This window comes from Eucalyptus grandis, chromosome 9, assembly GCF_016545825.1.
Source record: "Eucalyptus grandis isolate ANBG69807.140 chromosome 9, ASM1654582v1, whole genome shotgun sequence".
In the NCBI taxonomy this organism is placed as follows: domain Eukaryota; kingdom Viridiplantae; phylum Streptophyta; class Magnoliopsida; order Myrtales; family Myrtaceae; genus Eucalyptus; species Eucalyptus grandis.
In genome coordinates, this window is record NC_052620.1 from 43764592 (window position 1) to 43778302 (window position 13711).

The 13711-nt window shown below is 39.1% G+C and overlaps 2 pseudogenes; both read right to left on the reverse strand.

Moving 5' to 3' along the window:
* Window positions 1-2089: 2089 nt before the first annotated feature.
* On the reverse strand, window positions 2090-3977 carry LOC120288034 (annotated as a pseudogene).
* A 4067-nt stretch (window positions 3978-8044) lies between these two features.
* On the reverse strand, window positions 8045-10131 carry LOC104428554 (annotated as a pseudogene).
* Window positions 10132-13711: the final 3580 nt, after the last annotated feature.

A 13711-nucleotide genomic window follows, 5' to 3' on the forward strand; every position in this document is an offset into this window, starting at 1 on the left:
TAAATGACATATCATTATAAATGAACTTAATTTATTTTTATTTTATTTTATTTCCCTCTTTTTTTATATTATTTTTCCCCTTTCATCATTCTTTAATAAAATTTTATCAAATAGTAAACTTTGTACTAACATACCTAAAATACAAAAAAATACCAAAATATATAATAAATATAAATATTTAATTTATAGATTGAATGTTTATTATAAGATAGAATTAAAGTTGAATATATAAATTAAAATAAGATTAATTAAAAAATAAATTTCTATTTTTTTTAATTTTTAATTTCTTAAATTAGAATTCAAATATTATTTATATTGAAATATAATTTCTATTTTGCTAATTTAATAAGTTTGTTATTTGAGAAAAATAATTTTTCTATTATGGACATTAAAAATCATATCCTTCTTTATCCCTCCCCCCATGGGATAATTTTATCATGCCTTATATCTCATTTATATCCAACTTTATTCTATCCGGAGCACCAAACGTAAGATATGATTTATTATATTCTATAATGAATTTTATCCCGACGCCAAACGCATCCTAAGTTGTTTGCAACCATGTTTTCTACATTTGGCCAAGAAGACAAGCCAAGAGACCCATTGCTTTTTCACTTGTGTTGCTCCATACACTCAGATTTTTTGGCTAAAATGACAAGTCGAGAAACCCATTGCCCCTTCCTTGTCTCAAAGATTTTTCCCTAATTTTTTTTTTCTCAAAAGACTTCTATTTTTTTTTTTCAGATTTTTGGCCATTTGTTCTCAAACGGGTAAAGATGACCACAAAGACAACAGAGATGTAGGACTCTCTCCGGTGAAGATGAAGCTAACAATAAGAACGATAGAGGGGTGGTTTGGTTTGGACGTGCAACAGTGTTGGCTTGGACGGGCGTTAGCTGTGAACGAGCGACGCTGACGCCTGGAGGTGACTCTGGCAGGAGGAGGACGAAGCAATTGATGAGCATATTTTCAATTTTTGTGATTCCGCGTCAGGGTGCATGTCTCAATTGGTGATTAGCGAAACTAAAGAAAAAGCACTCCACACGGGATGATGTGAAAAGCAATCACCGAATATTTTCACGTTCGCAATGGACTATTGGGTGTGGAAGTAAATTAAAAGGATACGCATCCGGTGTCCATCTTTTTCATCGATTTGGAAGTTCGAACGTTGTCCGTCAATCATCGGTGGACAATATTTACATATGCAATAAAAACGCCAATTACGTAACCACTGATACATCCTTAAAAATTAGTTTAGTCCACCCATGCTTGTTTATATTCAAACAGAATCTCTTAATAAAAAGAAAATATTGATTATTTAATCGCCTAAAAAGAACAACAGTCGTGTTAATTTCTTCAAAAGTCCGTTCTACTTTCGGACAACTTGTGAAATTTAGTAATGAAATCGTGATTATCGTTTTATTATACAATAGATTTAATAATCCTATATTCGAAGGTTGAATTGAAAATGTGACCATCCTCCATTGAATTCAACATCATGTTTTTCACGCCTCTACGTCTTGTTGACAAGTGCACTCACTACACATCTACGGGGTCCACAAATAACAAAAGGATTGTGAACTGTGTTATAGATCCTCAATTATCGATCGACCGGACTTAGAACGTCCCAATATGTCATACTTTTGGCGCCTCTCCAACACTTCCAAGACCCACCTTTGTCCCTTATATTAGAATGGGAGATAATAAGTATGCGCGCACTTGCAAAAGGACAAGGCTCCATAATGAAGAGAAGCGACATTCCGTGGCCAGATTTTATTCCCCATTTTTTTTCTGTATCTTTGAGACATGATAGCAATATAGCCGGTTATTAGGAGGAGAAATAGCTGCAATGGATTGCTATTATCTCCACATAAAATCTAAGTTTCTCGTTGTATGAATTGGATCCACAATCCTCATGTTCTGAAACGAAAGAACAAAAATGCTGTCATTAATTGGTAATGACATTCCTAGAGTGGCCTTCTGGAATTTTTATATGATACACAGCCTATGTAACCCTTTGAAATACAAATCCCACCTCAACTAGTAGTTTTAACTTAAAAATTTGACCACCCATCTGAGTTTAGATGATGGATATGAAAGTACAGACAAATCGTGTAGTCGAAACATCCCCTCGTCCATCTTTGTCTCGTGCGGGAGGAAGAGAGTCGGAGGTGTCGCCATTGCATGGAGTGCACTGATTATTACAAAACAGATGTAATATACCCGTCAAAAAGCCACTAGCTAAATTTATAAGAGAATGTGCTTATGTTGACATAGGATCATCTTCGATTTCACCCGTTCAGCTTCTTCACAAGAACCTGGGACAAAAGCGTCTCCAAGTTTTCATAAGAAGACCCACCAAGCTCAGTGGCTTCCTCGGCCTTCCTCTTCCACTCCACGGCCTTCTTCTTCATCGCCTTGCCCTTCTCTCCATCCATCAACTCCCTCACAAGCTTCTCGACTTCCTCTCTTCTCACGCTGTTATCGATCTCCATCCCGATTCCCATTCGTTCTTTGTATAAAAACAGTTCGTCTGCTGCTCTGCGAAGAACGGCCAACACAGGACCGGCACTCCGCCGCAGATGCTCTCCAGCATCGAATTCCACCCGCAATGCGTCAAGAATCCCCGACCGAAGGATGCCTCAACACTCGCTCTTGCGGGCACCAACCCGCTAACATTCCTCTGTCCTTCGTTTCCGCTAGGAACTCTGAGGGCAAAACCACCTTGTCACCAGCGACGAGGTCGGGCCTTATTATCCACAAAAAGGGTTTTTGGCTGTTAGCCAGTCCCCATGAAAACTCGATGAGTTGCTCCGACGTTACCACGGCAATGCTCCCAAAATTTATGAACAGCACCGAATTCGGTTCTTTTGAATCCAGCCACCCCAAACAAGCGAAATCTTCTTTCCACAAATTTGAGCCTATGCGACACTGAGTTGTCATCTTCGATTTTATTGAGAAGTAAGTGAATCGGACCAATTGTGTAAAGATTTGGAAATATGGAAGAGAAAGCCATTAGAACATCCTTTTCTAAGCAGTCGAACGTGTTGAGGATGACTGCTGAGGCTTTGTTTGTTCTTTTCCATCTGTCGTATGATGTAGTTGACCATGATGTCGTTACCATCGGTCGTCCTGATGAAGCTGGGAAGATCTCGCAGACGAATGTTTTTCATACCAGGAATCCAGTCTATGGTGGTGTCTAGGAATCCATTCGTTAGATAACTTGCATCTGCATCGAAACACATGGATATAACATCATATCAACAATGACAATTTATTAAACAAACTAACTGAAAGGATTGTGTTTGAGACCCCAGATTATCACAACGACTTTCAAAATTTTAAAGGACACACTCCAATCAATCAGCCGGGAATCTAGGATGATTTATATCATGCAGACAGGGTGCTTTTAAACTTAATATAGAGTAAAGAAAATCCTGTACTTCCCTAACCTTTAAGGGGGAACAGCCCCTTTTCGCGGAGCATATGGTACTGAGTATACACCAAAGCCCCACAAGCACTGGGAGTCCAAAACAGCACACCAGGCACTCCAAGCTTCTCTGCAGCATCAAGTGCAAAGGACATGCCGCCGTCCGCTATCACACAGCTCACCTTCGGAACCTCAGTATCATCCACAGACTTATCACTGAGCCTCCCGAGGAGGTCCATGAAAGGAGCCAAGCAATTCTTGGAAGTGGACTCACAGAGAGAAGGGATGTGCTGAGTGACATCCTCATCGGAATCACTCTGTGGGAGGCCATCGGGGATGGTTTTGAAGCGAAACCTAGGCGAGCCATCGAGAGAGCTCGGGCCTCTGGACTTGAGCAAGCGCTTGTGGTTGTACTCGGTGTGCACGAACGTTATGTGAAAGCCTCGGTGGTGGAGGATCTTGGCGAGCTTCAAGATAGGGTTTATGTGACCCTGTGCTGGATAGGAATGACCACTGCATGAGGCTTATCTCTTGCTTCAGAACCCATCTCCCTCCCTCCCTCCCCTCTCTCTCCGTGAGAAGACAAGACAGGCTTTCCACAGAATTGCAGAAGATGGGGTCGATGGGTCAGTGGGCTTTCATTTCACGTGTATATCGGTCTAAGCTCGTAAAACAAACCCGCGCCTTGATATATTCATGCTCGTGCAATAAGAGAACAAACAAGCGTCGTCAAAAATGAACGCGGTAGATAGATCCACCGGCCATCCTTTCTCGTTTTTCATTCTTTGTGGTTCTCCTTGGCGTTCCAAATTCTGACCTTATACGGAGAACTATTTTCCTTGGTACGATGAACATACGGCTTATGTGACCAGAGAAACGACATCATGTGACTATGGTTTAATGAACTTATGCAATTCTTCCGCTAGCTCCTTTTTGAGGAGTGTATGCACGCTAGTAACACCATTTCTCCACCATAGAAAGAGGAGAAAATATTGACTGGTCCTGGATCGCCAAGTCAATGTGGTTTCCGATCACTCAGGAAGCAACATGTGGAGGTGTGGGGCCGCCCGGCAATCAAACGAATTTATGCACAAAAATAATTTCATTTCTCTCTCACTAGCCTGCACACACTAGCCCCTACATTCTCTCGTGCTCCGCACACAATTATTTCTATCATATTCTCTTTCCTTCGTTCCCTAGGAAGGAGAAAATTGGGTGGTCCAAGGTCTGGAACCAGCCAATATTTTCTCCATGTTTAGGGGCCATACGTGCCTCCCTAGTCCGGGATATTGGAGAAAACTTCCTATGTGTTTGAAGTCGACAAAACGTTCCATCGATCTACTGAAGACTTGTAGACTCCTTTGTCAAAGTCTAAAAACCGCCAGACCATTAAACTCAAGATTCAAAGTCTATTCTCATTGACAGTTTCTAGACCGTCGTAGAAGACTTATCCAGAATTAAGTATTTCTTTAAGGATTTGATTCTATCGACTAAAGAAGATCTCTTGGTTGGATATAGCATCTCGGAATCTATTATTCATCTTGAGATTGATTCAGGTATTTTGGATTTGTTGATTGGCAAAGCATACTTGGAAGGTTTTACTTATGGAAACCTAGATTCTGATTGTATGGGCGAGTAGGATTGGTGGGTTATCGTCATATTCCTTAAATAATTCGAAATCTCCCTAATTGATTCTGTCCAATGGGTAGATTGGAAGAGCTCATTTGGAAAGTGCCAATGGTTATGAAGGCAGTGGGGAGTATATAAGGAAGATGTTTTAGTTATTCGAGTGTGTGCGCGATAGAGAAATTCCAAAGTCTAAACTCATTGTTACGTATCAATTCAATTATTGAGCGTAAACTTGTACTCAAAAGTGAGTTTATACATTTGTGAGATCTTGAGGAAGTGTAGTAGAGTCTCTACACTATGGAATCAAGGACGTGATACTATAACAGCTCTTTTGATTCATAGTGAAGTCCAACTGGTGGACTATCAGTGTGGAAGAGTGGACATAGGCTTGGATTAAGCCGACTTACTATAAATCTTGTGTTATTATTCTCTTCTCTAAACTCTTTTACTTTACTCGTAACTTTATTTAATTGTTAGTGTCTTGTTTCTATTTTAAAGTCTACTATTAAACAAACTCAGGTTAAAAGTAAAGCTTCACTCTATATCTCATAAAAGTTTGTTTTCGCATCTATTCACCCCCTCTATATGCTCATACTAGCATTTGCATGGGAATATGTCTAATCAATATTTAGGATGAGGGCCGTGCTCACCTAACCTGAAAAAAAACATAGTACTTTGGACAAGTGAAGCATCAGAAACGTGTTTACACCGCCAATCTGGAAATCCCATCAAATTTACGGTGTTTCCCATGATCGTCGGCTAGTATGATGGTTCTTTGATTATCGAAACATTATGATGGTTCTTTTACTTTCAAAACGCAATTGATTGGATCCAACTGAACAATTTTTAGATGATAGCATGATATGGATATGCATCAACATCGAAGAGGCCGGCAAATCATGTGCCACGCAAGGACGAAACAAAATACTTCAGCTAATGTCTGGAAATTATTGCATATCTAACTATTAAATAGCACGAAATCCACTAGGCACGCTCGCCTGACGTTGATTAGTGCGCTTCGAAGTTGGCGGCATACGAAGATTTGGTTCCAAAAAAAAAAACTGGCATATGAAGACAAAAAGAGCCGACTGATGCCTACAAAAGAATGAAGTAAAACATGATTACATTTCCTTGAAAATATCGTCGGAACACACTTATTAAGTAATTAAGTGGGGAAAAAGAAAAGAAGAGTGCAATTTGCAAGACCCATTTATTGGTATGGTACGTATATTAAGTATAGTACTTGCAATATGGTTAGCTAGGATAAACAAGATAGACCGTGTCTTTGTAGAAAATGGAAAAGAAGAAAGAGAATTTAAGATTTCACATCGAGGTTCATATTCAATCGGATTAATCGAATGCCTAAATGAAAGATTGAGTGTGACGACTATGTGACAAAGTCAAAGCCTTAGCTGAGATTGTCGCATTAAAGACGAAAACGATAGACGGCAAAATAGTCAAAGATGAATGAATTGAGCTATAGCGTCTTTTTTGCCTTTTGTGATTCTTGTTTTGTTTCCTTTGTCTTTGTAAAAGACGAGTATCGTGGAGGCGTTGCTAATTAGACAGGTCTATGCAGTTTTGTCTCTTTGCGTGTTTCAACCAGTTTTGTCTCTTTGCTTGGTTCAACCCATTGGACTAGTCTTGTGATTATCGATCCATTTCTTATTTTATTGGAACCTTGAAAGGGAATGACTATGAAATTTGGGAGTCTTTTCAAACTTTAGGGATTATGCAAATCTATTGGACTTCCAGATTGATTAATGATCAATGAAGCAAGGGAGAAAAGTGCATTGGATACCTTCTTCTCAATGTTCTGTTCATAACATAATCATAAAAATATTTTTCACACATGCACATTGTTAATTGGTCATTGAATGTTTTATTGGGTATCCAGAAAGCTACATCATGTGGTGATTTATGTGATTTTTTTTTTTTTTGGTAACATGATTTATGTGACTTGGGTTCCATTTATTTCTACAAAAATAAATGATATGAAAAATATTTTCCTTAAAATGATTATTTGTATAACTTGATAAAAAAAATTCATTACTACTAGTAATTAATGTCTAAGCAAATATATTATTTATTTATTTATTTTTCTAAGTGGTATAGATAATTAAGTTTAAAAAATATTTTTTAAATCATCAAATGGACAGTGGCGTGAATTCGTCTAACTGATAACTTTCTCAGTTTGATGAGCCATGTTATGGCTTGATGTGAGTATATTCGGATGATTTGACATACAAGAAAAGTGAAAGATTGCACGAACAAGTATATGTACTTGAGGCACCGCATTTGTTATCTGAAGGATAAACTTCATGTATATCACTCATTAAGGTACAACGTATATCTTTCTCAAAATTATTACGTGTTTAATTGTTTGCTTTAAAACCTTCTAATCCGTAGAAAATTGATTGTTTGTAAAACTATGTCCTCCCATTTCCTTTCTCCCACAAAAATCGGTAAAACAACGAGAAATGAAAGAATTGGAAGTGAAAGATATTACACTCGAGATCCATCTACATTCTGTATGGTTTTAAAATTTGCATGAGCAGCCCTACTTTTGGTTGGAACGTACATACCGTTTCTATCATGGAGGTCTTAAATCGCATTATCACTTAAGGAATAGCACGATTGATATTTTATTGAATATCTTTTCTTCATCCAAAGTAGTAAAAAAAAATAGTGGTAAATGCTATATATGGAGCACAAGCTTGATGAACTGAACAAGTTCTATTATATCCAGAGCGAGTGAAGATAACAAAGACTTAATTATTTGCACGCGGCCATGCACGCATGCGCACAGGCCAAGTCTGAACTCCAACGTCTAACTTGGATCTTGCATTCAACAATCAAATTGATCGGTGGGCAAGACAATAACACATTGCATACAACACCAAAGCTCGCTAGACCTCTCCAAAATCTAACCTAGATTCTCCAAGGAGCAATTTATTAATTGATCAACCAACTGGCCAAAAACCTTCAGCCATCTATAGTAGTCAATCGATGGACGAGTACTTCGGAGATGAGCTTGTCCACGTTATTGTATGAAGTCCCACCGGGCATAATTGCTGCCTCGGCTTTCGCCTTCCACTCCATGGCCTTCTTCCTCATCTCTTTCCCCTTCTCTCCCTCCATCAACTCCCTCACCAATCCTTCCACTTCGTCCCTCTTCACGTCATTGTCGATCTCCATCCCGATCCCCCACTCCGTGCAGCTATACCGGCAGTTAGTCTGCTGCTCCGCAAAGAACGGCCAGCATATCACCGGCACGCCGCCGCAGAGGCTCTCAAGTGTCGAGTTCCATCCGCTATGTGTCAGGAAACCCCCAATCGCCCCGTGCTTCAGGACCTCCTCTTGCTGGCACCAGCTCACCAGCATCCCTCGGCCTGCGATTTCTTCCACGAACTCAGGTGGCAACACAGCCGACTTGCTCGCCACAAGGTCCGGCCTTATGATCCATAGGAATGGCTTCTGGCTGTTAGCCAGTCCCCACGCAAACTCGGTCAGCTGGCCAGTGGTCATGACCGTGATGCTTCCGAAGTTCACGTACACCACCGAGCCAGGCTCCTTCGAGTCAAGCCATGGCAAGCACCCGGGCTCCTCTCTCCATAAGTTCCCCCTACCGATCTCAGGGCTTTGTCTTGGATCTGGTCGGCAAGGAGCTGGAGCGGCCCAATGGTGTAGATGTGGGAAAGACGGAGGAGAGAGACTCCAGGACGTCGTGCTCGAGGGGGTGTCGAAGGTGTTGAGGATGACTGCGGAAGCCCTGGAAGATCTCTCGACTTCTTGGATGACGAAGTTGAGCATTATATCTTGGTGGTCTAGCGTTCGGATGAAGGTGGGGAAGTCTCTCAGGCGAATACTTTTCATGCCTGAAGTCCAGCTCACCGTGGTCTCCAGATATCCATTCGACAAGTAGGTTGGATCTGTCATCATCATAAAACAAAGAGTTACACCACGAACAAAGGGTAGATAGAACTATCGAGAATATTGTTCAAATATCTATCTACAGTTGATCCCAGAATCACCTTTCAGTTTCCCTAGCAATCGTGCCAGGGGTCCAAACAGTAAGTAAGATTTATATATAAAATCTAAGGTGTTCGGAATTATATGAGCTATGCTTTTTCGTTGTTTGGACACAAAAATAGTGATGCTGTAAACTAGTATTCGTATGTAACTTGTACCATAGCACTACGTTAAATATACTATAGTTTATTATTAGATTTGTTCATTAGTATATGCAGTATCGCATCCGATGACCTAAACAAAAGTGATCGACCTATATACCACCTAACGTGGTCTTGCCGGATCATTTATAGTAAACATCTTACTAAAAGATTTGCATTTATCTTATTCTCTTTTATGCTCATGCCATGTACGAAATAAAATTGGTCTTCTTTCGAAATGTAAACGAAGGACGGAAGAAACAAACGTAGGGAACTGAGAAACGTCTAAATTCCAAAATATGTAACTGCAAATATTTTTGGTGAAAAAGTTAAAAGAAAAACCTAAATCCTCCTTTGACAAATATAACATGGAGTGCGGACCTTTTAGGGGCGTAAAACCATCCTCGACAAGACGACGATACTTAGTGTAGCCAAGCATCCCGCAAGCACTGGGCGTCCAAAACACAACTTCAGGAATCTTCAACTCCTCGGCAGCATCCACAGTGAACGCCATCGCGCCGTCGGACACGATACACGTGACGGGGGGCATCACACCGTCTTGGGATTGCTCTTGGAGCTTCAGGAGAAGACTCTAAACGCCGATAGCCCGTGTTCAGATAGAGAAGCACAGAGCGAGGGGATGTCCTGGGTGGAGTCGAGGTCCGAGGGCGGGAGGCCGTCGGGGATCATGTCGAAGCGGAAGTGGGGCAGTCCGTCGAGGGAGTGGGGCCCCTGCGACCGGAGCAAGCGCTTGTGGATGTGTTCGGTGTTGACGAAGGTGATGTGGAAGCCCTTGTGGTGAAGGAACTTGGCCAGTTTGAGCATGGGGTTTATGTGGCCCTGTGCTGGGTATGGGATGCATACTGCATGAGGCTTCTCTCCTGCTTGAGGATAAACCATCTCTCTCTCTCTCTCTCTCTCTCTCTGTTGTTTTCGTGGAAGAAGAGCCTCCGACTCTTTTTATAAGCGAATAATGCTACTTGTACAGACAGATTCATCGATGAAATTGGTATTTTACGATCTACGTGATGTTGTGGGTTCTGATATACTGCTGAATTAAACACGTCCTTTTTAATATTTAATTATAGTACTTAATTTATAATTTTATGAGACTAGCTCAATGGGAAAAATTACCAAAAAGTCCTAGACTAGTACAATTATGCCAATTTAATCATAAACTTATTTTTTGGTTAATTAAGTCATAAACATTTTGTAATTATGTCAATTCAATGCATCGACCAAATTTAGCTGGTCCGATGTGGGCAATGCCCTATAATTTTTTTAATATATATTTTTGAATTATCTATTAATTATTTAATCTTTTTTCGCTTTTATTCTTTTGTTTTCTCCTCTTCCCTCCTTCTTCCTTTGACTTTGGCAGCATTGGATAGACCGAATAGATTTAAGATTAAATTAGCCAAGATATTTAGAATTATTTTAGTAATTTTCTCAGTTTATGTGTGCTTTTATGTCACTGTTTATATGTGGGGTTGGTCAAAAGACAGGTGAATAATAAAAAAACAACATATCGCAAGAAATGACGAAAGCACGTGTTCTTCGGAGTAGTATCACTTGAAAATTTGGCCTCGGCCTTTAGTAGCACACCTAATGTTGGCTTGAACACAGTTCATTCAACTATATCTACAAAGACTTAATTACAAATAGTTGGGTACGTGTAGGTATTACAAGAGAAGACAAGTACATGCTAGCTCTTCCGCAATGAATATATTATCTAAAATTCGATTTGTGAGGAAACCTAATCTTGTGAGGAAACCTAATCTAACACATACCACAACAGAATTTGAAAGCAAAAGAATATCCTTTCTGGAAAATACGTAATTGATAACACAATATATAGTATGTGTAATCTAAGACTTTGTTTGTTTCACGGAAAATAATTTTTGGGAAAATGGATTTAGGATTTTCTGGTGTTCATTTCACGGATAATGAATTCATTGGAAAAAAATGTTTTTCATGAAAGGAAATTTTTTTTCTAAATTAAGAAAAATGTTTTCCACTTTTGAAAAGTGGAAAATATTTTCCTTACTTGATCTCTCTTATCTCACATCTCTACAAATCCTCACTTCTTCTTCCCCCTTTTTTTTTTGTTCGAATTATTTTTTTAATTTTCTTTTTCTTTTTTAATTCCAATTATTTTTAATTTCATTTTTCTTTTCTATTTCTTTTATTTTTTATTTTTATTTTTATTTTTCTTTTCTTTGTTTCCCATCTTCTTCTTTCTTGACTAGTCGTCGGCCGTTGCCAAGGGAACCTCGAGCTCGTCGATCTCAACCTCGCACTCTACACTCTTGATTATCATTTTCTTTATTTATTCTACCATGCAGTTGTACATTGTTCAAGCAAAGAACTTTACATGCTTTGCTTCTTTTTTTCTTTTGTTTATTAGAACACAAAAGACGCAAGGGAAGAACATGCTACTCAACTGAAAGATTCTCATGAGGGCTGTACATACTCTGCTTCTTTTCTCTTTTGCTTATTTTTAAAAACCATACGAATATTTTTTAGAGTAGATGAGCAATTGACGACAATGAGGGAACAAAGGTATGAAGTAAGTTTGCCTGGATTTAAAGGCAAGTTCATATTTGATGGATTTATAGGTCGGTAAGTGATACATACCTAAGTGGTGAAGTCTTAGAAAATATTTTCCTTATCGAACACCGGAAAATATTTTCTGAAACATTTTCAGGTTTTAGCCGAACACCGAAAAATATTGTCATTTTCCTGGAAAATGACTTATGAAAAATATTTTACGGAAATTGCCCATTTTCCTGAAACGAATAGACCCTAAGTTCATGTTGTTGTCTCGGATGCTCCATCTTATACTCTGAGCAAAATAAATGTTTTAACTAAGGAAGCTTAAGTGGCGAATTTCGAAACCTAAGTACAAGTTTGGCAACTTGGGTTGAAAGAGAAGGGGGAATAAAATGGCCTAATTGCACTTGCTATACGACCCAAACTTAAGTTAATCCTGTTTGATACGTGGAGGCAAATTGGCCAAGAACCTGATGGTGCCTATACTAGGATAATTATAAAAACTCTTAAATTCATTTTGCGAGTGTCAATTTATTTTGAACCTTTTAATATAGTCATTTTATTGATAAACATTTTGACCAATTACCAATATAATCCTTCTAGTAATTTTTTCCCTTTTTTTCTTTATTTTTTTCCCACTATGACCGGCGAGGTGGCCGACACCCTTGCAGACCATGGAGCGAGATGGCCCTCTCCTAGATTTTGCGGGATTTGGTTGAGAGCCGCGGTCCTAGCTAGTCACAATGAAAATATAATAAAATAAAAAATTATAAAAATTGTTCATGCTAGTGCCACAACGTACATAGGGCGGCTGACATTCATATTAATAATTTTCGGCTACAACTAAGCAAAATGATTGGTAATTATAAAAAAATTTAAACTAAATTGACCAAATTAAACTATTTATGATTGAGTTGACATTTATATAATAAAATTGAGATTTTTTAGATAATTTTCCGTGCTTCCAATACCTGCGGTCTCCAATTAACAAAGCGACCTTCCCTCATTTCACCTCCTCGTCTCGTTCTCTTTTCCCCATCCATACTCCAGGACGGTGCATGTGCATTATAATTCTCGAATCTCTCCCGAAACTTTCGTCGGACATTATGGGGTCATCAATTATCTTGAAGAGCTTTTTTTTTTTTTTTTGGTCGAATATCTTGTAGAGCTGAGGATAAGATTATTGTCTTGTAGTGCAGCAAGGGGATCACACCTTCATTTTGGTCAAAATAGGGCTTACAAATGTCATTTGTCCGAAACATACAAATTAGACATTCTCAGCATCTTTAATTTCCTGACTTCCCGCAATAGAGATTCATTTGTATAAGACGTTTCTGCAAACTAGCAAGACCAACACAAGGGGGCTCATAATATCTTCGGAAGGCCAGTCAACTTGGACAGAACTAGCTGGACGTGCCCATTAAATCAAGTCAGTGTAAAGATGCACAACTACGAAAGTTGCCACAATTCAACAAATCCATCTCTTAATCGAGTACATTATACTCCTAGCAATGGCACTCGTAAGAAAGGTACACATGACTGGCTATAAATAAGATCCTGCTGTACAATTATTTCGACCACGTCTATGATTCCTTTGGCTTGAAAATACTCGCTAAACAATCATGAATCAACATAACTGACTGTAAATGGATCCTGCTGTATAATGATTTCAACCGCGTCTAATGATTCCCCTGCTTGAAAACACTCGTTAAACAATCATAAATCAACATAATGGCATGTGATCTAATCCACCTCACATCCATTTACAACAATATGAAAACCGCTTGGTTAAACTATTACAATTGACAACACTTTGTATTAGTTAACAACATGAACGGATTCCCTGACGGTTCACGACCCTGAGGTACTGTACCCTGGCTTGGAGGACTAGTACAAACGCATCAACATTCCCCCCTACCAAGTGTGA